Below are 26,754 nucleotides of genomic sequence, written 5' to 3' on the forward strand. Positions count from 1 at the left end.
TAGTTTTTTAAGGAACCTCCATACTGTTCCACCAACAGTGCAAGAGGGTTCCCTTTTCTCTACACCCTCTCCAGCATTAATTGTTTGTAGGTTTTTTGATGATGGCACTTCTGACTGGTGTGAGGTAATACCTCATTGTAGGTTTGATTTGCATTTCTCTAATGATTAGTGATGTTGAGCATCCTTTCATGTGTTTGTTGGCAATCTGTATATCTTCTTTGGAGAAATGTCTATTTAGGTCTTCTGCCCACTTTTGGATTGGGTTGTTTGTTTTTTTGATATTGAGCTGCATGTGCTCCTTGTAGTTGAGCACACTTCCCCAAGAAGATAAAGGGATGATAAATTAGCATATGAAAAGATGTTCAGCATCATCAGTCATTAGGGAAATGTAAATTAAAACCGCAATGAGATACTACTCCACACCTATTACAATGGCTGAAATTAAAAAGACTGACCATACCAAATATTGGCAAAGATGTGGCGAAACCAGAACCCTCATACATTACTGATGGAAAAGCAAAATGGTACAGCCACTTTGGAAAACATTCTGACAGTTTTTTTAAGTTAAACATACACCCATGTGATCCAGTCTTTCTTCTCCTATGTATATACACAAAAGAAAGTATATGTCTTTGTAAAGGCTTGTACACAGATGTTCATAGCAGCTTTATTTGTATAAGCTAAAAATTATAAACAGCCTAATGTCCATAAAGAGGTGAATGGATATGGATACACAAATTGTACTATATCTATACAATGGAGTACTACTCAACAATAAAAAGAGCAATTTATTGATACATACTACAACATGGTGGATCTCAAAATTATTATACTGAGTGAAAGTAGACAAAACAAGTGCATACTATAAGATTCCATTTATATAAAATTCTGGAAAATATAAGCTAATGTGTAGTGACAGAAGGTAGATCAATGGTTGCATAAGGAAACTTTTGGAGGTGATGAATAATTTTACTATCTTGATTGTGGTAGTGATTTTATTGGTCAATGTGTCAAAACTTATCAAATTGTATACTTTAAATTTGTGTAATTTATTGTTTTTCAATTATACTTTAACGAAGTTCTTTTTAAAAATAGGGCAAAAGAGATGGAGACTTATGTATGGTGAGTAGGTGGATAGTAAATTTAAATAGGGTAGTCAGGCTAGTATGTTTAGAAATATTTTTTAAGCATCTCTATTGTTTGCTGAAAGAACCCCCATACAGTTTCCCATTAGTGCAGAGCACTTATTTGACAAAAGCAGTGGTGTGGGGTAGAACAAATAGATGCTTTAAAACCAATCAACTAATTTCAAGTTCTGAGTACCCATTTACTGGCTTGTAATCTTGGGCAGATTACCTACTATTTCAGATGATTTTCTCTTCTGTAAAATGTGAATAATATAACTCAGAGTCATGGGGACTAAATAAGAAAATGTATTTAAAATTCTTTCCTTGCCTTCAAATCTGGACTCAGGAGGAGAGAAATTAAATGCCTGCCTACTTGGTGTGAGTTGAGGTGTGTGTGAGTAATGTTCTCTATCTCTTAGACTTGAATGGTGCAATTCCAGGAATGTCACAATTTAAGGAGATTCTTTCTTTTGGATCAAGCATCACAAACTCTGGGATTTCCTTTTTGAAAAATATAAAAGGTAGTCCATTAACCTATAAGCTTCTATTTTCATTTTTTGAATTAATTGATAGGCTCACTTTTTCTCATTACAACAGCGGACAAGATAGTTGACTTCAACCATCCTTTAAGTCTCAGTTTAAATGTTACTTGTTCTAAGATGTGTTCCCCAGCCTCTTGAGGGTAGGTTGGGTCTGCCTGTTGTTTGCTCCCCCAGCTCCTTACTCCTCTCTTTCCTAACTTTAAGTATATTTAGTTGTTACATCTGCCGTCCTGCTATTGTGTATGATCCATGCAGGTGGAGATTGGGTGTGACTTATTAACTCCTGTATTCACAAAGTATCTAGCTTAGTAACTAATTGGTGAGTGAATGAACAAATGTTTTTACAGAAGGAAAGAGAGATAGAGAAGGTAGGAAGCTCTAAGCTCTAAGAAATAGTTCTCCTACTTCATAATGTTGCCTCAGTTTAGCCCTTCTGTCCTTAGAGCAGTTCTAGATGGAGAGGTTTTTGATTGATATGTACACAAAGCTTAACACCTTTAGCGATGCCAAGTAGTCTATTGCCCAGGCTAGCATTAAGGAAGAAGCTGTAAGCAACTGATGTTTGAGAGCAGAGTAGTGTTAAGGAAAGAAAACTAAGCTGGAAATAAGTTTCAAGTTGCAGTCTTCACATTGGTGTGCAGTGACCTCAGGCCTAACTTCTTGGAACCTTGATTCTTATCTGTAAAGAGTTATACTGCCACCCCTGCTTATTTCATAACCTTGTTTGAGAGCCAAAAAGGAGAATGCATGTAAGGGAAAGTGTTGAATTGCTATAGAAAAGTAAGGGTTTGTTATGAAGGGGAATTACGAAGTCCGTTAAAGGCAGTCTTACTTAACCTTTGCAGTATTAAAGACAGATGTTCTCAAGACTCTCTGTTAGGCTCTCTCTTCACTTTGGATAGAACTCCTGGTCAATCTCATTTACTCCCATAGCTTCAATTAGTATCTTCACATGGATGGCCACCACATTTTTCTCTCCTACCCACACTTATCTCTGAGTACTGCCTTCTAGACTTCTTTTCTTGATTACCCATAGACACCCCAAACAACATATCCCAAAGGAAGCTCATAATCTTCCCTGCAGACATGCCCTTACCTTCAGTGTCGCAACATAATTGCATACATTAGAAACCTGGCATTATCCTTACCTTCTCCATATCCTCTATTGTCCCCACGTGCATTCAGTCTCCAAGTTCTCTTGATCTTCCTCCTAAGTATGTTTTAAATCTGTTCATTCCTCTCCATATCAAAGCTTACCATTCTAGTTTACGGTACCATTTTATCTCACCTAAGTTATTGCAACATTCTCCTGATGTCCTTAATCTTAAAATCTGGCCCCTGTCTCCTCTGCCAGCCTGACTTATATCACTTTTTCCCTGGCTTTCTATGCTCCAATCACACTGAACTTCTTTTCATGCCTTCAGTGCACACCTCACTCCCATTTCTGGTCTTTGTCCTCCCCTTCGTTTGAAATAAGTCTCCATTTCTCTCTTCTCCCCCTTACTGAAATAACTTAGCAAGTCTCAACTTAAAGCTCGTTTTCTTTGGATGCCTTCCCTTATTCCCCAACTAATTAGGGTTGCCTTACATTGTACTCCTATAATGTGTGCCTTATTTTAATTGATGATTTTATCTAAATCTCCTTTAAGATAGGGAATGGATATCTCACTCAAGACTGTATCTCTAGCACCTAACATAATGCCTGGTATTGACGAGGCATTTAATAAATATTTGTTGAGAGAATGAATGAGTGAAAGAATAAATAAATAAATTTTAACAGCCAGAAGTAACATTATAGCTAATCTATTATATTTTTCACTTTAATTTTTTATTCTTTTATAATATTTGCCAAGTTTGTCCTTAGAAAAGTAAAAAAGAGCAATTCTTGAAAATTTTTTTCACTTTTGTTGTGTGTATTTTCAATAGCTTTTACTAGAGTCTCAATTTTCTGGTATTAAGGAGTTATTCCAGAATATGAAATACCCAAACTGCATGATTCCTATATTGTCCCTCTAGGAAAATTATTGTTAGAGCTCCTTTTATTTTTTTGTCTTCCTTAATGTCAGGGATAACCAAAGGTGTTCACGGTTGGTATGAATATGACAACTTTGTCCTAGAGATTATTATGCTGTTGTCAATTTTCTTAGACTAACATTTAGGAAAATTCTATTATCACAGTCTTTGCTTCTTTATCTGGCTGTCTTAAGCCCAAGCTAGATGCAAATATTTTCCAGTAATACTCTGGCATTACTTTCCATTATTTGTCTATAAGAAACTAGGGAGGATATTAAAAATGAGACAGTAAAGGAACCTGACTGAATATGGTTCCACTGACAACCGAGGAGGTTGCTTAAAATGGCATGAATAGTAAGTTTGAAATAAAGGTTTGTCAAAACATTTGGTATTGCACAACCAGTTTCCACATTAATCAATCCCTTATGCTCTAATTGCTAAAATGTTGATTCTCAAGGAAAACAACAGTTTTTAATTTTTATAGATATGTGGCACATTTTTGAACTTATTATTAATAGGTTGAGTATTGAATATTGATCAGAATAATATTCTGCTGTTGTAATGCTTACAGCAAGTGAGGTATTTTCATATCCCACAGTGATCCTACAATGAGAGCTTACCATGATTTTACTAATGAAAAGCCTGAACATCAGAGATTTAAAGTAACTTCCGTTTTTACACCACACAACTTATACAGAGAAAATCTAGGTTTAAAATCTGAGTCTATCTTGCTTAAATGTTCTTTCTAATCCATTCCATTACCTCTCTGCAAAGCAATTACTTGTTCTAGGTATATCAGTTTCCTAGGGTAATATGTGCTGTAACATATTGCCACAAACTTGATGGCTTAAAACAACAGAAGTAGTCTCTCACAGCTCTGGAGGCCAGAAGTCAGAAATCTGAAATCAAGGAATCAGCATGGGCCACACCCACTCTGAAGGCTCTAGGGGAGAATTACTTGCTCTTCCAGCTTCTTGTGGTTCCAGGCATTCCTTGGCTTGCAGCTCTATATAACTGCAGTCTATGCTTCCTTCTTCACTTGGCCTTACCTTTGTGTCTCTGTCTTCTCCTCTGTGTCTTATAAACGCATGTCATTGTATTTAGGATAATCCTGGGTGACAAACTTGGATAATCCAGGATTATCTCATCTAGGGATCCTTAACCTAATTAGATCCGCAAAAACCCTTTTTCCCAATAAAACCACACTCCCAGCTTCTGGGGATTGAGATGTGGGCATATCTTTTAGAGAGCCAGCATTCAACCCATGAGACTCAAGACTCGGTATCAGAGGAACTGTTTTGCTCTCAAAACAGTAGGTATATCTTTGGAATTTAGGGTAGTCAGAGTGCAGAAAGCTAAAGTTACAAATATACAGAGATATTTGCAAATGGCTAGTTAATGCTGATTCTCCATGGAGACCAGCAGTAGAACAGTGACTGTCACTCTGTTGCTAATAGGCAAGAATGATAACATCTTAAAGGAATGCTGCTCATGCTTTTGGAACAGCTTCATCAAAACTATGATCCATCCTGCTTATTTGGTTGCAAAAGGAGACATCAATAAATAGGTTGAAAGACATTTGATTTTCTTCCATGACGCCAACCTCAAATATAAATACATTGTAATCTATTTTGGTATATCTTCCATGAAATTTCTCCAACTACCTAGTTAATCTGTAAATCCTTGCTACCTTTCAAGGGAGGTATTCTTTAAAATACTGAAGAGTGTTTCATTCTCTGACTCTATTTTTTTTTTTAACATCTTTATTGGAGTATAATAGCTTTACAATGGTGTGTTAGTTTCTGCTTTATAACAAAGTGAATCAGTTATACATATACATGTGTTCCCATATCTCTTCCCTCTTGCGTCTCCCTCCCTCCCACCCTCCCTATCCTACCCTTCTAGGTGGTCACAAAGCACCGAGCTGATCTCCCTGTGCTATGCGGCTGCTTCCCACTAGCTATCTATTTTACATTTGGTAGTGTATGTATGTCCATGCCACTCTCTCACTTTGTCCCAGCTTACCCTTCCCCCTCCCCGTGTCCTCAAGTCCATTCTCTAGTAGGTCTGTGTCTTTATTCCCATCTTGCCCCTAGGTTCTTCATGACCATTTTTTTTTCTTAGATTCCATATATATATGTGTTAGCATATGGTATTTGTTTTTCTCTTTCTGACTTACTTCACTCTGTATGACAGACTCTAGGTCCATCCACCTCACTACAAATAACTTGATTTTGTTTCTTTTTATGACTGAGTAATATTGCATTGTATATATGTGCCACATCTTCTTTATCCATTTATCTGTTGATGGACACTTAGATTGTTTCCATGTCCTGGCTATTGTAAATAGAGCTGCAATGAACATTTTGGTACATGACTCTTTTTGAATTATGGTTTTCTCAGTGTATATGCCCAGTAGTGGGATTGCTGGGTCGTATGGCAGTTCTATTTTTAGTTTTTTAAGGAACTTCCATACTGTTCTCCATAGTGGCTGTATCAATTTACATTCCCACCAACAGTGCAAGAGGGTTCCCTTTTCTCCACACCCTCTCCTCTGACTCTATTTTTACTTTTCCAAACTTGAACTTTGTCCTATAGTAGTAATATTTTAGGATTTCATGAATAATTCTGTGCTTATCCTGTCCATAACTTCCATAATCCCATTATGTAATAGACCAGGTTCAGTGCCCTTCCTTTAACTTTTCAGATACTTTAACCCCAAGTCATACTGTGGATCTTTCAATTCCAAAACTGCACACAGCCCTCTCCATTTGAGCTTTCATGGATTGTACAGACTAGAAATGCGTCATTACATACATTCAAATATGTCATAATTTTACATAAAAATAGGAAAACCTTTTCCTACCAAGCTAGGAAAACCTAGCTTGTTTTCAGTACATGTGATGAGTCCCAACATTTTATTAGTCTTTTTGGCTACAGGTTCATATTAAGCTAATATCATTAGTAAACAGTTCAAAGTGACTTATAGATACTTTTTTGACTGTATCTGATATCTCAAATCATCTTAAAGATATAATTTCAGTTATTTTTTTCCCAAAGGGCTTGCCTTGCTTTTATTCTCACTAAGAATAATAACTTATATTTATCCAGTGCCTTTGACTTGTGAGGCCCTGTATTAAATATTTCATATGAGTTACCTCACTAAATCTCCAACATGTACAACTACTTTCTATATTTTTCAGATGAAGAAACTGAGACTGTATTAGTACTTTTTGCTTACTCACATGACCTGATTTTCTGACTGGTTATCTCTTTGGTTTGAATGGCTCAATGTCACTACTTTGAGGAGTTTTTATTCACTACTTTTCTTCATTATTGGCAAGATGTTGAATTAGGACAGATTCCAGTACTAATCAATGGGAGATTCATTTTTTATTCATTCACTTATTAAATTCCAGGAATTATTCTGCACACTGAGAGTACAGTGGTAGTTGGTGGTGGTAGGCAACTCCTAAACTGGCCGCCAATAATCTCCATATTCTATATCCCACCCCCTTGTGTAATTCCCTCTCCTTTGGTATTGACTAGACCTAGTGACTTATTTCTAAAAAAGACAAAAATGATGGGATGTAACTTCCAAGATTAAGTTAAAAAAAAGACTGTGGCTTTCATCTTGAATGCCTCTCTCACTGTCTCCTGTGTTACTTTATCTGGGGAAAGCCAAATGCCATGTCATGAGGCAGCCCTGTGGAGACACCCACCTGACAAAGGACTAAGACCTGCCAACAACCAAGCGAGTGAATTTAGAATGTGGTTTTCAGTTCAAACCACAGCCCTGGCTGACAGGTTGATTACAACCTCATGAAGGACTTTGAACTTTGACCCAGAAGCACCTAGTTATGCTGCACACAGATTCCTGGCCCACAGAAACTGTGAGATAATAAATGTTTGTTTTTTTAAGCTACTAGATTTTGGGATAACTCGTCAAGCAATAATAGATAACTAATAGAGCAATATGGCTGAGAACCTCATTCTCATGGAATTTACACTCTGGTAAAGAGCACATCCCTCCACAACACACACAATATATATAAATGAGGAAGATACTGGTAATTCATTCTAAGAGGAAAATAAAGCAGGATAGAGTGAATTGGGGATGCTTTGGAGACCATGATCAGGGAAAGAAAGACCTCTCTGTGAAGTAACGTTCAGCTAAGAGTAATGAGGAATCAGCCATGTGAAGATGTAGAGGCAGGACAGTCCAGGCAGAGGGGATAGCTAGAGTAGGGATAGTAGGAATGGTCTTGGCTTGTTTGAGGGACATGATGGGTCACTGAGGCAGAAGCGCAGTGAGTAAGTGAAGAGTGGTAGGAGATGAGATCAGGCAGGTGGGCAGGAACAGATAATGGAGGAACTTACTAGTTAGGGTTTTGAATTTGGATTTCATTCTTCTTGCAACATACATACACTGTGGATTTTATACAAGGGAATGGTATGATCTGCCTTGCATTTCAAGGCCACTCTGGCTTCTGTTTAGAAAGTGGATTGTCAGAGACAAGAATGGAAACAGAGAAATTGATTAGGAGACCATTTAAGAGATAATCATGTTTTGGGTTGGTGATAGCAGAGATGGTGAGACATGGTTGAGTTTGGAATGTAATTTTCAGTTTGAGTTAATGGGGATTCTTGATGGATTTGATGTGTTGAGTGAGGCAAAAGGAATGTGAAGGCTCCTAATGTTTGGCCTGATCAATAGGGTGATGGTGGCACCTTTCACTGAGATGAAGGAAATGCAGTTTGGTTGGAGGAGGAAGTGGCAACATGGGTGTTAAGGACTCAGGGTTTTTGTTTTGTGTGTGTTATATTAGTCCATAGCATGTGAACCTAGCAAGGGAAGTGCCCACTGATCTCTATTATGTGCTTTAAGCCAGTTTCTTGCTATGGAAAACCACCTCTAATATCCCATAATATGTTGTGTCCTGGTGAGTTTTTTTTTTTTTTTAGTCTTTGCGGTGGAATTTTGTCAGAGACTATTTGAATGCTTAAACAGCAAACATTAACTTCATCCTTTCAATATAGTGGGTTAATCAGGCATAATTTCTCTTACGGAGTGCTACGAAATCCACTGAAGAAAAAAAATCAGTGTAGTACTTTGGTTATAATTTATTACAACACAGATAGCACATACAGGGTAACCTTTGCTCTCTCCTTGATTCAAACTTTGTTACAGCTTATAATCATATATTTCTGTATTTATTAGTAATTGATTCATGCCACCTCACTCACTTTAAAATTTAGTAGCAGCTTTCCTATAAGTCCTATAAGTGCAGTGGAGACTTTGAGTGGATCATTGTTTCCCTTCCTGTACAAACTCTGTAGTAAGAATAAGAGGTGAGAATAATTGTGGTTACATATATGCATTTGTCCCATAAGACAAAGTGATCAGAAAAATCCAGAGGAAATGCTGATAATACCCACAGTGTTTTGTAATGAGAGGGTGAACACCTGCTTAAAGAATTTTTTTAAAAAAGGTAAATATCACCCAGGCTAGTTGAACATCAGTGCTCTGCATGTGTAGTTAGCAAAAATGTACTTAGCTATCTATGTGTTGCCAAATATGGGGAGATTCTCCAGCCCACTGGAAAATTTAGACTTGCCTCTCAGATACGAAAATAATAAACTGAGAGGCATAGGCTTGATTTGCTAATTCTAAGCCAACACATTGCAACTGCTATGCATTGTGAGATACTAGTATGAACTGGTATATTATAAAATTAAATTGTATTGTATAGTGCATTGTATTGTTCCGTCAGATTTTGATATCCTCACTTTAAATAATTCATGGGAAGAAATGATCACTTTATAATGCTATAAACTCACAGCAGGCAAAACTAATTTTACACAATATGAAAACAGATTTTATTTATTTAAAAGGAATATTAAAAAAACACAACAACAACTTTTTTGACACCAGCTGCTGAGAAATAAATAGAATACTTTATGACAAAAAAATATCTAAATCTATAAAAGCTATTCCTGGGAGACCAAGTTGAGGATTGTAAAGGTACATTTAAATGCCTTGGTCAATGCCATAAGCCTTATTTTGAGGGAAAATACCCTTCCATCTTGTTTACTCCCTATGGGGATAAAATAGGACTGAGAGAAAATTAGCTTTACAAAATCCCTCCTAACACCTACAACATAATGTCAAGGAAGTGACAAACTTAGATATCACTCCAAGGACCCCTCAGTAGGCCAGGTAACATCCATAGTAACTAGTATCTCTAAATACAAACTAAAAATTATTGCTTAGCTTTGCCCAAACCAGACCTTAACTGGCAGTGGAAAAGAATATTTTGGAGTGACCACAACAATTTTCCTTTCACTGTGGCTTTAAGGATGGAATGAGGAAATAGGGTGAAAATATAATAAGACTATTTTCTTTGGGAGAGTTTATTAGATAGTCATTTTTAATACAAATATCATACATTTTTTATACAAATAGCAAAAAAAATAATACAGACTTGCTGTTCAATTTGATAATATCTCCATATCTGACTCAATCAGATGCTGGCTTCAGACAAAGAATGGGACCCATGCCATGGGTGGGTCTGGGTTTAATCTCAGAAGCGTGAGGGTCCAGGCATCCAGGCAGTTTGCAGTCCTCTTCCCTGAAGCTTCGGGAGAGGACAAGTGTGGAGAGGGGGCATGGTTTTTAGCAAGGAAGCTAAGAGATGGACGAAAGAGAGAAAGAAGAGAGCAAAGTCTAAAAAATCAGATATTTTAGCACCAAAGTGATGAAAACACATTCTATTGGTAATATATTGTTTATTGAATTTTTACTTCTGAAAAATGTTCAACTTAAAAACTCTTGCTGACAGTGGGAATGTAAATATGAAGCTGAGAGACTGACTCACCAGAAGTTTATTATCTCTGATAACAGCTGAATTCCAGTCTTCTTTGTGTAGTATAAAATGGGGCAGATTTGTATATCCATGGCGTCATAGGCACAGTTGGAAGGGCTTTGTCTCTGGTTTTGTTATAAATTTCCTTCTCCAGGGTTTATAAGTCAGGAATTAGGAATTCATTTTATATTTCTTAGATTTTAAAGGGTTACAAAATTAGAGGGATATGGCGCTATTCTTTAACTTTCAAGATTTAGAATACTTTACAATACAGCTGAGACTTAAAACATTCAATAGATATTACCAAGCTCTTTGATGGGATGGTGTTTTTAGTATTGTTCTGTATTTCCTAGGAGCAGTATCATATACAGAGATAATGGGTCTCCTTTATCAGTGCAGTCTGATGTGTATATTAGCGAGGTTGTTTTGGGAATAATAGAACACTGAGATTCCAATACAGAAAGTCAAAGTTCAAAGTCTGGCTTAATTCTACTTGGTAGTTGTTGACCTTATGCTACTCATTTTAACCTTTCTGTGCATTATTAATATTATTATTATTATTATTATTATTATTATTAATCTGTAAAATGGGATTAATAATACCTACTATAAGGTTCTCTTACCATTCAGTGAAATAATAGGAAACTTACTAGGGAAGCTTAAAGTGCTATGAAAATGTTGACTTAATCATTTTAATGAATATCATATAAAGTCTGTTTCTCAAAAGCAATAGTGTTGCACTTTAAGGGAAGACTTTGTATGTATATAATGTAATAAATGTAAAAACGACTCTGTTTCTGCTGAGTGTTCTCCTGTAACACAACCAGACTTATCATGCAAACATTAACCAAAACAAAGCTGGTGTAGCATCAGACAATCTGAGTAACATTGTAATGATTTTTCAGTAAATCAGTATATATGGGCCAGATTATTTTCTTATGTATAGTCAGAAATAAAACCAGATTCCAAAATTTTTAATTTCATTTCTTTGTTTTTTCTAATATTTCTAACCTTTCAGAGTATAAAGCTCATATCCTTTTTACTGAAGTCTTTCCTTCAGCATCAAGCTTTTCTTCACAATGCAAGGGCTACAGATAGAATGAGAGTTAAACATTATTTAACCAGAATTATTAAAAGGCCATATTAGTGTTATGAAATTGTAGATATCCTGAAATAAGCTGTCACCTTTCCACCTTCTCAGACAGATACTATAGAAGTCAATTATCAAAAATAGAACACTGGCCTAAAATATTCATCTGTTTTTATGTAAGAACGGAAATGATCACATCTAAGTGGGGGGAGGGGAGATTCATTCAATGCACAAATTTAGTATCTAAGATTTGAAACATCGTAGCTGTCCATGCAATTAAGAATACTTAATTAAACTTTGAGCATAGAGGTTTTTAGAAATAGAGAAGATGATGTTTCCTGGCTTTTAGGAATACAATGACATCATTTTTATTTACAGAAAAGTGCATTTTTAAAATGCACTCAGTTAAAAATGTCAAAGATTTTTGTCACTAGTGAATTTGGGGTGCTTGTTCCTTTGCCCCCTTGTGGAATTTACTTTGTTGGAATAGATTGTCACTCTCTTTGAAGACAATTGCTTTCATATTGATACCAGGCCTTCATTAGATCTAGAAATGAATAATGAGGCACATGAGTAACACAGCCATATTCAGCCATAATAAAATTAGCTGAGTGTTATACATATCACAGAATAAGGTGATTTTTGGTAGGGAAGTAGTCTGACTTGGATTCACTTTTGTGGAAAAGAACACTTAATGATTATTATGTCAACTTAGCATTCCATCTAAACCTGGAATTTGTGTTTACCCAAAGGACTGCTCTGAGATTTAGCAAGATGATTGAAAATGGACTGGGCCAGGTTGGGCAGAGAGAGGGCAGGATCTGCTGACATGGCAGAATAGGTTTTTGTGTTATCACCTCAAAAGTAACATTAAATTCCTTTCTATGAAATTATAATATCTTTCATTTTCCAGGAAACCCATCAATAGAATCTAAGAAGCTTATTCTCTGTCTTGGAAATAATGCAGTTAAGCTGCTTGAAATCTCAACAGATTAATATAAATATTCAGATAAAAATTTAGTCTTGTAATGGTAGTCTTCAAACATAATTAGTAATGAAATTTAAGCAGGGTCTAAGGGAATAGGACCATAGAATCCTAGAATCCTAGAATAAAATCATATCATTTTAGAGGTAGAAGTATAGTCCTATTCCTCTGTGTAATGTATGATGTAGGTAAAGTGACTAGTCCAAGATCTCTAAGTTGGGGTGTGTGGAAGAGCTGGCACTAGAAGCAAGTCTCTGGTCTCCAGTCAAGTGCTTTTTCTAGTAGAGCTTAATTTCTTTATACCTGGACAATAAAGTCAATCTCATAGAATGATATAGGTCATAATTTTTTCCATGCAGTTAAGTGTTTGTCCACTCCTATAGCATCTATAACAATGGCAAACATTTATAGCACTTACAACCTGCTAGGACAGGGCAGGTTGTAAGTGCTATAGGGCAGGACTCTAATTGTTCTACTTACAGTCTCTCTTTTAAATCTTCATAAGACACCTTACAAAGAACGTACTATTGCTATATCCATTACATAGTTGGAGGAGGAAACTAAAGCATAGGAAGGAGATTAAGTAAATTCACAAGGAAGCAGATGCATTAAGTGGTAAAGCTTGGATTTGAATGAACACAGGCAGTCTGAGTTCCAGAGCTTGTGTCCTTAATCACTATGCTATGCAGCCTCTCAAGCATTCGTTAGTTATATGCCTGCTTAGAAATGTCATAGGTAAGTTCTCAGTGCTCCAGAAGAACGAGTTTCAAGAAAGAATAAGATATACGCGAATAGTAGACATACCCATCGCATAAAATATAAGGTTGGAAGAACTGGAGAGTTTCACCTGGAAGAGAAAAAACCGTGAAAGAAATATGATAGCTATGGGGAGATCAGGTTATAATTGTTTTCAACAACCATATAGCAAAACTAGGACCAATAGGTGAGAATTATAAGGAGATACGTTCTGGTTTAACATAGCAGTGCAGTAATCAGAATAGGCAACCTTGTTAGTGAGGTCCCTGTCTCTGTTTATACAGGTTGCATGGCAGGTCTCTGTTGCTGCGGACAGAGTTGCTGCACTGGAATAGTACATTGGAGTACAACTATGCTCAGCTAGGTGAGAAGTAAGGGACACCATTAATTTCATCTGAAGCAGTATTGTACGGCATGTAAGGGCAAGAGCTCTGTACAGATCTGGCTTTGAATTCTGACACTGTCATTTATTAGCTGCATGAACTTAGTCAAGTTACTTAACTCTAACTTCTCTGAGTCCTAATTTCCTCATCTATAATTGGGATAATTGTATTAATCTTCTAGAGTTGTGGTGAAGAGGAATAAATTAGATCATTATGTAAAATGCTTAGCACTGTGCCAGGCACATAGTAAGTGTTCAGAAGATACTAATTTTTCAGGAGTGAAAGACTCCTTAATTTTTCAAAAATGAACTACAGTGCTAATTACTCTTTCATATGGAAAAAGAATCTTGGCCTAGCAGGTAATAAGTGATAGGACTTTATGCTTACCAATCTCTCACTGCCTTTGGATAAGGTCGCCATGAACTCTGGATTGTGAAAAGCACTTATAAAGGAAGCTTTGTAAATCAATTTATTTAAAATGCAGTAGAGCAACTTATGATTTAAAAGCATCCTGTGGTGAATCCTTTTACAATGTGAATAATCATCTCCTAATTTATCTGTTTGGTAAGTTCAGAATTTGGCTTATTGAGTCTTCTTAAAGCAAAGAGTACACCTGCACTCTTATTCCTACAAGGTAGGCAGTATTTCCATGCTGGGCTGATTTTCAGAGAAATATAGGGTGCCTCTTAGATTCAGGATGGCATAGGCTGGGTAACCACGGGAACATACAAGGTCACTCTAGTCAGTTAGAACATTAATTGTGCTTTGTGATGCATACAATTTTAATGAGCATGCAAGCTCATATAGGTCAGTTGACCATTAGACCATTGCACATAAGAATTTTGCCTGAATTGAAGAGCTGGATATTTCAGAGTAATTTTCCTTATATCTCTTTTTCTTTCTCTGAAATTTCAGTGGAAGTCAACATGACATTGTGACATGATACATAGACCCTTCAGGAAAAAACAAACAGCAGTGGAAAAGTTGTGAAACAGAAAGAACACTGGGTTAGGAGCCCTGAATAAGACCTGCCATGTACTAACTGCATGGCATGGGATAGGAAGCTACTATTTTTTTCTGTGTCCTAGTGTCCTAATTGTAAAATAATCAGGTTGGACTTAGATCTCCTATATAACTTCTAGGTAAAAAAAATTTTTATTGCATCTGATTCATAAAATGAGGTAAAACTATTTTGTTTCTTTCTTTCCAGTAGAAAGAATAGAACAGAAAATCATAGAAAGAACATGTATGAGTAGTTAAGCGGTTTTCTTATTCCCAGTCAACAATACTTGTCACTCTGCCTCAGCTTGAACCCTCTTTTGCAGATGTGATGATTTATGACATTTTATTTTGCTATGACATAGAAATGAATATGAACATGGGAAAACTTAAACCAAATGGGTTCTCCCCATCAGCCAGCAAACCTTGACCTGTGTTTGGAGAAGCTTGAATGTGTTTAAGAGAAAATGACCTTACCCACAATTAATTACATACAGGCCTAAAATAATTATATCTTTTCATGATTTACTTTATTTTCACAGTATCCATGGGAATTTTGCCAGTTCTTTATAGAGTGCTTTAAGCTTATTTATCACCAGCTTAGATAAAGTACACTTTGAATATATGCTGGTGATTCTGCTCTTCAAGATGAATGGGGGGATAACATGCATCAGATGTGTATGCTTAAACTCTCCGGTGCTTCTCGAAGAGGGCCCCTTAAGAGCTCAAATGACCATAAGAGCTCTGAATCCACTTCAGAATTTCCCAACTTTTCATGCTGGTACATTCCGGGCAGGGTGATGAAAGGAATCAGAATTCATAAATGAAACTGGCTTATCTTTTACAAAATGAGAATTTAAAACACATTTTTATACAAATGTATACATTATAAAGGACTACTATTTAGCCCTGAATTTCTTATTTATCAGAAGCTTCAAGGTAATTTTTGAGAGAAACTGTTAAGCTTAATTCAATTAGGGAATAATGGAACTTCAAATTTAACCAAATTGGAAATGCAGACAGAGCCTTAGTATTCCATAATCATCTTCAGAATTATCCTGTCAACCCTAAAGATGCTAAAGTCATCAAGATTGCAACATGTGTGATGAGAAGGTCAACATGACACCAGGTATAATGGCCAGTGGCCATCAGTGGCTCAGAAGAAATTTTACAATATGAAGGTGAAGAAGAATTTTACTTAGTCTTTCATTTTAATTCTTAAGAACATTGCTGTGTATGGTTATATGTCATTGCCAATTTTTTAATGTGTAGACAAACAAAAAACCTACTCAGTCTTTCTAGTAAAAAAACAAAAAACATTAAAAAGTTAATCACATAACAAAACAATTTCCATGTTCCATTTTCTCTTAAGAACATAGAAAAACAGGAAACATAAAGAAAGCAGCTATCGTTAGAAATAACTAGAATAAGTCATTTAATAAGAAATGACTTTCTTTAATTTTTTAAGAAGAGAGGTGAAACTCTTTTAATAAGAAAGGTGAAACTACAGTTATAGAAAAAAATTCTAACATATGGAGTAGAGATTAAGATTTAATCCTACGTCATCCTACCAGGAACATAGTACAGAAATTTCTATATGCAATAAAGGATCAAGAAATATTTATTGAGTACTTATTCAGGGCTCAATATTTGATGTCATTATAAATATGAATAATAAATATAAATAATTGCTTCAGATTGATCTACTTGACAGTAAGATTACCTCTATAGGTCCTATAGAATAATTAAAATCCTTTCAGTAGGTATATAAATTATGAACCTATTACAAGATTAAAATATGTTTGCAAAAATAGCTCCATCAGTTAACCCCATGTAATCTCACTTTGACATCTCAGAAGTTTCTGTAGTTATCTAACTAGAATGTAGACTTTTGGAGACCTCTTGTGGGTCCTACATTTGTGAAGCCTACAGGTGTACTACTGGTAGAAACAAGGCTATTACAAGGGAAAATAGGAATGAGGCCCAAGGTCTACCTGAGATATCCTTACGTCTATATTGAAGTATTGGATATGGGTTCCATGATGAAGTCCACATTATGCTAAGACAGAACATGTTTTCTAAGAGATACTTGGTTTTCATACTGGAGAACTGACAACTCATAAAAGCCCAAGAGCACCCTCTAGTGAAATTTCTGGAGTAGGCTTAAGGGGCTTGCTCTTGACCTGGGCTCTCCTTTTCAAATGACCTTTTAATGCCCAAAATAGAGAAGCTGGATTTCTGCTATCTGGCTTTACCTTCAAACAATTTCCAGAGCACAGTGAAGGTGGTATGCTTGTCAAGTATTTCTAGTGGTAGAAATTATTAAACTCCAGGACCTAATATTCCATTGTTCCCATGATTTTTTGTTTTTACTTATAATACCAGCCTGTCACACATGACTTCTACCTATAGTCATGTGTTAAAATAGTTCCTGGAACTAATATAACTAAAGAAATGGTAAGAAACATAAGAAATGTGTTAGCAAATTATTATACTTCTGCCCCTTCCTCCACCTTTCTCAAGCCTCTTAGCGCAGGTACTACATCCGGGAACTTTTTAGTACTTGGCAGTATTAGAGGTCATGAGTAGCAGGCTGAGATTTTAAACGGTGGTCAAAAATTATAGACGGGGTCAAGAAGATTAAGGCCTAGTATTTATGCACTTCTGAGTTTTTATATTATCTGATTACTGCAAAGATATATTTTCACCTAAATCTTGAGCAGAAATGAAAGTGACATGTCCCTCAATGTTCAAGGTAGCACCTTATTATATCAGAGCTGCAGTTAGAGAGATGACTACAAAGCAGGCCAGATCTTTGCTGTAATTTAGTTAAAGCTGAGGATATACCACTCACTTAGATTAGTAACTGTTACATAATAAATGAAACAAAACAAATCATTACTTGACTTCATAGGTAACTTGCTATCGAATGCTATTATTAGAAGGAAACTTTGAGATCTAAATCTCCCCATTTTAGGAAAAATTAAAACATGCATCTAAAATAGTTAAGTTACTTGTCCATGATGATATAATTTGACGGTGGCAGCTTCAGGACTATAATATAGGTCTGTCGTGCCCATTTTAGTGTTCATTATGCTACAAGAATTCACTTGTTTAAAAGCTTGCTTGTAATTTCAAACAGTTTCATTCACATTGGTTATTGGTTTTTATGCCTCTAATAATTTATGGGGATGTCTTCAGACATATACTGAGAAAAAAAGTGTATACCTTCCAATACCATCGCCTCTGTTTTTGCTTTCGTGTATGGAAGAATAAGTTACTCATGTGGTTACTGTTAGGAAGAATACAAAAACATAATCATTTGATAGGAGTCATATTTATTTATTGAAACACTGGGCCACACTGTGTTAACTTTGTACACTGAGAAAATGGGGGTACCCACTGATATTCTAGCACTACTGATAGCCACCCCTTTGGTTCTGTGTTCTAATAGTACTTACTTTCTAGTGTTAATGGAAGGATTACATGAGTTAATGCAAATAAAGCAGGTGGAACATAGTTGGCATTAATTAATTGCAGTATCCGTATTAAGTGCTAATGTCTCATTTCAAAAAGAAGAACAGGATATTCTTAGGATTATCCAGTAGAGGTCAGCGCTTTGAACTCTGTTAAATACTTTTTTAGCATTATGGTCTGATTTCTTGAAAATAAAAACAAAAACTCCAAGATCTCTCCAAGTTGTTGTTTTTAATTGAGAATAATTGTATAAGAAATCGCCATTTATCAAGGCATATCACATATTAGTTCAATAGAAATTTATAATTCTTTCATTTTTCAATTCATTATTATATTCTTAGTCTTGGCTTTAACCTTAATCTTATCACATGTGACCTTAATATTCAACCTTTCATTTATATTATTGATGATGTTTAGTGGGTGAAGTGATCGTGTATGGCAACTCCAGGCATAATTATATACCTTCAACTTTGCTGGAAAGTTAGTACCTTAATGAAATTTTGTTCCTCGTTATTTGCCTACTTTGCTATTCCTCAACACACAGTGTTGGTATTTAGAATCATAAAACCAGCAAATGTTAGAACTAGAAGTGATCATGGATATCAACAGGTCTGATTCCTCCATCTTACAGATGAAGAAACTGACACCCCAGCAGGGAAGATAACTGGTTGAGTTTCGGTGATAGAAGATTATATTTCCTTATATTTATAAAAACAATTGAATCTGGAGAAACAATTGATTCTTTAACTTTTCTCTGATACTCTGAACCAATAGATTGACAATATAGCTCAATGTTATCTACGAGTAGACAGTACGCAGTATTTTTATCCTATCTAATTCAGTAGTACAGTATATCATGTATGCCTGCCACTTTTTAAATTCCTGTCACTTTGCAATGATGTTAAAACCCACACTGAAACTCTTAAGTGATTATCTTTAAGGATTTTATTCTCCAGCTATGCAACTGAACAGTCTGAGTAATGAGACTACATGGTCTCTGCATGGTCAACTAAATACTTCTAGGAAGTGGAACCCCCTTCTGGAGTTAGGAGAGAAACATCACTTCTAAAATGCCTTTAAAAGTACTCCAGCATAAACATTACACTGGAACATTTCATTAGCTTTCTGAGAACAACAAAGAAATGTGGAGTATAATAGGCTAATATGTTTAAGTGGCCTTGGTAGAACCCTACTTAACTCAGTGGGATTTTCTACAGCATGCAGAGGTGGAAAACCATTCCCTAAATATTTATTGTGTGGGACTGCCTCCTTCTTTATTTCATGCAGTTTGTATCAAAGAGAAGTGACTTTCCACCTGTAATTCTAAATTGAGGAAAGTCTCAAAATACAAGTTTTAGAAGAATCAATATTTAGATATGATGAACAGTAACCAGCAGCACAGGCTTTTGGCACTTGGAATTTCTGTCAGTAAAGATGGAAGAGGGGCCAGCTTCAGTCTCAGTGTTTTCTGTCCTCTAGGACTTAAATATCCATCAGGATATTAAGGTTTGGGAAGTCCTTAAACTCCTGAAGAAAAAGGCAAGATGTATGCCAAACCTTATTCGTTACGAATTACAAAAATTATTAAATTAATTAATTTTTTCAGTTACTTAAGCCAGCAATAAAACTGTTCTGCACAATGTTTTGAATTAAGTGAAATTATAGGTTAATGAAAAAATGTAAGATGGTAATTTGTATGGTTTTATTAGGATTCCAAGTGACTACACTGAGTATATTGCTGGACTTGCAGTATGATCCCTGACAATATTCTTTATCTCTCTGAGCTTCTATTTTCTCTGACATAAATTGGGACTCGTTAGTCTTAGGAACACTATGATCGTTGAGATTTTCTTGAGCTTTTAGGGAAAAAAGTGTAAGTTAAATAAATTATAATATTTTAAGTAAGTTCAAATGGACATACATGATGACAAAACAAAGGTTTCCCTATAGGTGTTGGTTTCCTTTGTGTAGACGAGTTGTCACCAAAATTTGCTGAAAAGTAAGAATTCCTATTTGTATGGCATTGAATTAATGATGCAAAAAAAAAAAGCCTCTTGAATGACAGCTCTAATGGCTGAAGTGGCATATTTAAACCATTATTTTTGCTTGTTTCACTTTCTGTCAAACTCTGTCTTAGAATTACTATCAACTGGTTGTACTGATAGACGGAATCTGTCTTTCAGTTCCAAGATGTGTTTTGTATCAAAGTTTTTCTTCATTGGTTTTTGGAATCTATAGGCAAAATAACACATAAAAACAAATGTAAATCCCAGCTGTAATTGTTTCTCAGCATTTGGTGACATCATAAATCCCATAAGATTTATACTTGTATTGTATTGTAAATATCACCAGAAACATTCAGTAGGAGGACGAAAAAACTCTAAACAAAACTTGAAAATAATACATATTCTTCTTTCTCACTATGAGGAGCGTTTCCTAGCTACCCTATTTACCCCAGTGGAATTTTACAAAAATGTTCCTGGCGCTCAAAGTTGATCTAACAAAGCTTCAAGTGGGCTTATTTTAAAATTCACCCCTAAATATGTTTGCTGGTTTTGAATTTCTGATTTTGTGCTTATGTAACACAAAAACAGCTTTGGTTTTAAAACAAAAATTGGCAAAAATACTAGTGCATTATGTGTTCTAATCACGTATGGTGTTTTGAAAAAAATAGATTCAGAATTGACAAAATTGTTTCATTGGCATTGCAGTTCAAATGCCTGGCTTTTCTTTCTCACAAGTTGCCTAAAATAAAAATAAAACTAACAGATATTTCTTAAGTGAGTATGAACGTAATTGATTTTCGTTATATATAGTCCAACAACTGCACTACAGACATAAATTTTCATTCTGTGTTTTCACATTCTTTATTTTACACAGTTTTCTATGTTTTAGTTTATGGTCAAGTCTGTAATGTGCTTTAGCATCAATTTTAAAGTATCTGGGGTTCTCAAAAAAGTTTCTACCAGTGATATGAATAGTGCTCAAATTCTAGTATGAATGGCCCAGCTTTCTTTGATTTTTCTTATAAGTGCTTTTTTTGGTAAAATATATAAACTTAGAAACAGAAGTTTCCCTGGCTCGTATTACACTCAAGAGACAATGATGATACTGAAGTTCTTTTCATAATCAGGGTTTTTGTAGAGACTGTCCAGGTATTCTTAGCCAAAATATCCTTCTCATTGTACACTACTCCAGGGCAACATGTGGTGTGCCAGCTGGATGCCCTCCCTACATGCCTCAGGTGGCCACATTTCAATGGTGTCTATAGAGCACAGGCCAAATTCTCATTCTCTGTGTTAATCAGTGGGAGAATTCCCATAGAAAATGGGATGGGAGCATATTTTAGGAAAACTCAAAGAGATTATCCAGATGATTAGGCCAGGACATTGTAAGTTCGGGTTTTATGTAGAATTTCTATAACGTTATCTTACTTGACCAAAGAATGCTAGAAAATTTGGGGATATTTAAAAATTAAAAATAATCATGCTTTTTATTCCACTGTGATTTCTCCAAAGAGGATCCTACAAAATTTTTCTTTAGATACAATAGGAGCTCATCTTGATTCATAACATCAAAGACAACTGATGTACCTAGTAATATAATTTGATTGAACTTTTTCCCATGATCTTGAAAGGATCTGAATTCTACTTATAGGAGTCTCATTATACCTCTCCTTTCAATTAAATTCTAATCAATTCTATAAACATTTAGTAAGTACTTACTATGTACAAAAAACTGTGATAGATGCTCTGAATAATTCTGTGCATGGTGCCTTATGGTGTATAACATATTTTCACATTCATTATCTCATTTGTGTGGTAAAGATTCCCCCTACAATTATTACTTATTTAAATAGCCTAGAGTTTCAGAGGAGCTACATTTTGAATTTGGGGTAGAGTTTTTGCTTGTTTTGTTTTTGGTGAATCCAGAGACCATTCTACAAATACATTTAGCATCCCTTGAATAAAAAATAAAGGCACATAATTGTATCATCATATTAAATTGATTTGGTTAGAACCAGTGGCATTTCCAGAAATTTTCTGTTTGTTTTATATGACATTAGGTTCAGTCTGAAGTGTATTTTTAATGACCTAATTGAAAAGGTTTGTCAAAATGTTCACAAAAATATTTTTTTTTACTACTTTTGAGGCAATGTTGATGTATTATATTTCATATATCTTTTTTAAGATCAAAAAATTAGATTTCCCCAGAAACTATTCATATTTAAGATTATATCATATTCTACTGCTCTACCATGAAGTCTCTGTAAGTGCTATACAACTTCTGGAGAATAAGTCTGAAAGCTATTATTCTCCATTTAGCATGTACATTATTCTCTAATATTGTTACATCTAATGCAGAATGAAATGTTGTACTTCTATATTAATATTACATTTTAAAATCTTATTTCTACATATTTCTGAGATGTTTTACAAGTCTTTCTCTTAAAACTTCTTTGTAAATACTTTAAAATAATCTCAGTTTTATATTTATTTATTTATTTCCCTTATCCATAGTGTTGAAATGGAATTTATCCTTTAGCATGTTTAACATTTTTAAAGAATTTAATGGGAAATCATCTTCACTTTAAGCACTGAACACAACACTTTATTCACAAACCTGAAATTCAAAAACTGATAGGAACTTCATCATTTGCTTTGTTTCTAACATCAAATTTGCAAAAAGGCACTCTCCAGGTAACCCTTCAGCTATGTTACCCTGGGTGTTTGGCCAGAGGGCAGTCATGTTGACCCCATCTGCAAAGGCTGGCTAAACCAGAATCTTGGACTACTAGAATCCCATTCATCAAGGTCCACGTAAAGTAAGGTAGGTGGGAAGCAGGAGGACAGATGGTAGGGTCGGCAGTAAGGAACTTGTTTGTTGACATTGATATAGACCCTTCTTCTTGCCAGAGTGACTCCGTGGACTTTTTTTGGCATGGAAGACTAGGCCAACACTATCATCTTAATAGAAGGTGAGCTGCAGGCAAACTGGAGAGATCCATGAACAGTAGGTGTTTAGGGTTGGCTTAGATTTTGTCTATCAGCTTGACTGTCATACGTACTTGATTGATGTGCAGTGGGGCTTGAAAGTGCTGCATTGAAGTTGAGGACTGTGTCATAAGGTTCCTGATATGGTGCACATGTCTGAATGGAGTTGGACATTGACTGCCCTTGCCTATGCCAAGCAACACCAGACTTGAGTGCATTATTCTGCAGTTGAGTAGCAGATGGTGAGTGCAGACGTTTGGAGGGGGTGTGCCTTCAAACACAATATGGAGCCAGCAAACTTACTTAGAAGGTTATTGCATGTCTTGACTTTGGCAGCTACTTTTTAAGCACTGATGAAAAATCCAACTTCCATCCATTGTTACTCTCAGAATACTCAGCATGATTCATGTTCCAGGCAAGAGAAATGTGAAAATCAAATGCACTATTCACTATGTTGGTCACAGTTGGTTGAAGGTGACTTCCTTGGTATTGGCTAAATGGGCCAAGTAAACATTCTGAGACTGAATATTGCTGAATAGGTAAACTTTATTTACCTTACTCTAGAAGTTGTTAGAGGAAAGGCCATCAGAGCACTTGAAGAACACTATGGTCAAATATGGGACTTAAAAGTGACTTTACATTCTTTGATTCTTAATTTAGAGAGAGTATTATGTTCTTCAGAAGTAAAAATAAGAAAATCAAATATCTCAATAGGTATTCTTTACACACAAAATTATGGAGATTCACAGATGAATGGGCATAGTAATTCCATATGTATAGGATAATTGATTTTTATTGATGTTTGAATTTTTTTTCTCTTGAGTAGATTCTAAACACATATAAATTCTTTTTAGGTTTAAAATACATTTTTTTTCAGATTAAAAGTAAAGTATGCTCATTGAATATAATTGTGTAAATTGAAATATATACATATCAAATAAAATTTAAATCAGGGATGAACAATTCTAAGATTTTGCTCTGCCTCTTTCTAATTATATGTATATTTCTAAGTGTATGTGTTCATATATGTGTTTGTATGTGTATTTTTAAATAAAAATTTGGATCATACAATCTATATTCTTCTTTCTTAAATTAACATTTATTATATTATTAGTTCTCTGAGTCATAAAATACTCATTTTTAATGGCTGCTTAATACTGAACCTTATTTATGTACCAAAAAAATTTTAAATCCTCCATATTTGACATTTTGGCTATTTTTCACCATTATTCCTACTGCTCTGAGGACTATTCTTATATTTAAATTTTTATCTGCATCTTGGATTATGTTTTCAGCATATATTCTTGGAAGGTTGATTTTTGGTTTAGAGGATATAAACTTCTCAAGGTTTTTTTGATAACTCCTCCCTAATTATTTGTGAGAGTACTTTTCTAACTACACTCTTACCTGCTTTGAATAGTATCATTTTATAAATATTTTCGAATTTGGCAGGCAAAAAATGGATTTATTTTGTTTTAATTTACATTGAACTGATTAATATGGAGCTGGAATGTTTTACATATGCTTATTTGCCATTGTTTTCTTCTTTTTATAAATTGTTTGCTCATGTCCTTTACTCATGTTGTCTTGATGATTTATAAGATTTTTTTAAATGTTAAATCATTAGTTTTGTCAAACGTGTTGCAAAAGGGTTTCTCCCAGTTTTCATATGCCATTAAATTGTTTTTGCTGTTGTTGGTGTGAGAAAATTTTAAATATTTATATGGTCAATTCTGTTGTATTTTTTTTCTTTATGACTGTAGCCTTTGCTTTTATCTTCTTTTTAAACAGCTTGAAGTCCAATAAGTATTCACCGTTTTTCTAGTATCATCATGTTTTTATTTTGTATTTTTAACTCTCTATTCCTTCCAGAAATTATTTTATCCTAAAGTATGAGATGTGTCTTAATTCTGTTCCCAATTGTTAATCAACTATCCCAGCACCATTTCCTCACTAATTTGGGTACCATCTTTCTTGCTTACTAATTTTTAAATCAACATTAGGACCTATTTTTGGACTACCTGTTTTTTCATTTCTCTCACTGGTTCCATACTGTTTCCGTTAGAGCTTCACAGTATGTTTACAGATCTGTTAAGTCAAATCCTTCCTTTTTTTCTTTTTTCAAAAATACTTTGAATATTGTCACCTACTTATTCTTTAAGATTGATTTATTCCATTGATTTCATAAAAATGATCCATTGGAATTTTATTAAACCTATAAAGCAGACTCATATCTTTGCAATATTCAGTCATCACATTTAGAAGCATCGTATGTTTCTATTTATGTAATGTTTCATATGCAAATAAACTGTGTCTTTCTATTCATATAGGTCCTCAGATTCCTTATTTAATTCAAGTATAAGCATGCTTTGTTCTTGTTATTCTCTTTAATTGCTTACATTCCGTTTTCTCATTGTTCAGTAGAAAAACCATATCTTTTTATAATATTTATAATCTAGCTATTTTATTCAGCTTTCTTAATAATTTTAATAACTTATAAATTCTCTTGAGTTTTCAAGGTCCTTAAATTGTCTGCAAACATTGATGACTTTATCTTCTTTTTTTCCCTCTTACTTCTGTTTAATGTTCTATTTCATTGACTAGAATTTCCAAATCAGTTAAGTAATCATGGTGATAGGAGGCATTCTCATTTTTTTTTTTTAACATCTTTATTGAGGTATAATTGCTTTGCATTGTTGTGTTGGTTGCTGCTGTCTCGTTCTTGATTGTATGATAATGCCTCTAATTTATTCCATTGTTAAGGCAGATATTAGTTGTTGATTTAAGACAGATATTCTTTGTTACATTGGTAAGGTGAGTTAGAATACTACTCTCTCACCCTTTCTTTGTTTATTAGGAATGTGTTGAAGTATACTACATGCCTTTTGGGGTAAATATTCTCAAACTCTAATTGGTGGGTGAACACTGACTTTTCTTGTGATGTCTTTTTCAATTAAAATCAATTCGAACACACATTTATTCAGCACTTACCATGTGCCAGAAATTGTTCACTAGGCATTGGAATTCAGAGGCATAGTCCCTTCCCTTAAAAACATTATAGGATTATTCAGATTATGATAATTCAGCAAGAGATTTATAGTAATTGATTTCCCATTATTAAATTTCCCCTGCACCACTAGAAAAACTTTACATTTAAGACTTTATTAAGAATACTTTGAAGGCTACCTAATTGTTTACCATGTCAAAATGTGAATTTTAAGAATTGCTAAAAGTTAAATTTTGATTTACAGTTGAAATTATGAGTTTTTACATCTGAAGTCATAGTGCTCAAATTCTAATCAGGGACATCTATAAAACTTGAAATTTTATAGACTTCTATAATATAGATAGTTCATATTCTATAGAATCAGGAAATTGGAATTCCTGATCATAATTTATCACTTCTTATATAGTATGACAGAAATGGTTTGTGATGTTGGGACAAATCACTTTCATGATGCCATCTTTGTATTTTCATTTCTCTGGAAGTCTTAATTGTCTGTAGGTTTTAAGTGTGCATTT

The 26,754-nt window shown here is 34.7% G+C and overlaps 1 protein-coding gene across 1 annotated transcript in view; it reads left to right on the forward strand.

The window, feature by feature from the left end:
• ZBTB20 (zinc finger and BTB domain containing 20) overlaps positions 1-26,754 on the forward strand; it is a 785,132-nt gene that overhangs the window by 290,916 nt on the left and 467,462 nt on the right. The window contains exon 5 of the mRNA XM_036849631.1: positions 23,155-23,216. The gene's annotated coding sequence lies outside the window, so the exon portion shown is untranslated. The remainder of the gene's footprint in view (positions 1-23,154; positions 23,217-26,754) is intronic.

This window comes from Balaenoptera musculus, chromosome 4 (assembly GCF_009873245.2).
Source record: "Balaenoptera musculus isolate JJ_BM4_2016_0621 chromosome 4, mBalMus1.pri.v3, whole genome shotgun sequence".
Taxonomy (NCBI): Eukaryota; Metazoa; Chordata; class Mammalia; order Artiodactyla; family Balaenopteridae; genus Balaenoptera; species Balaenoptera musculus.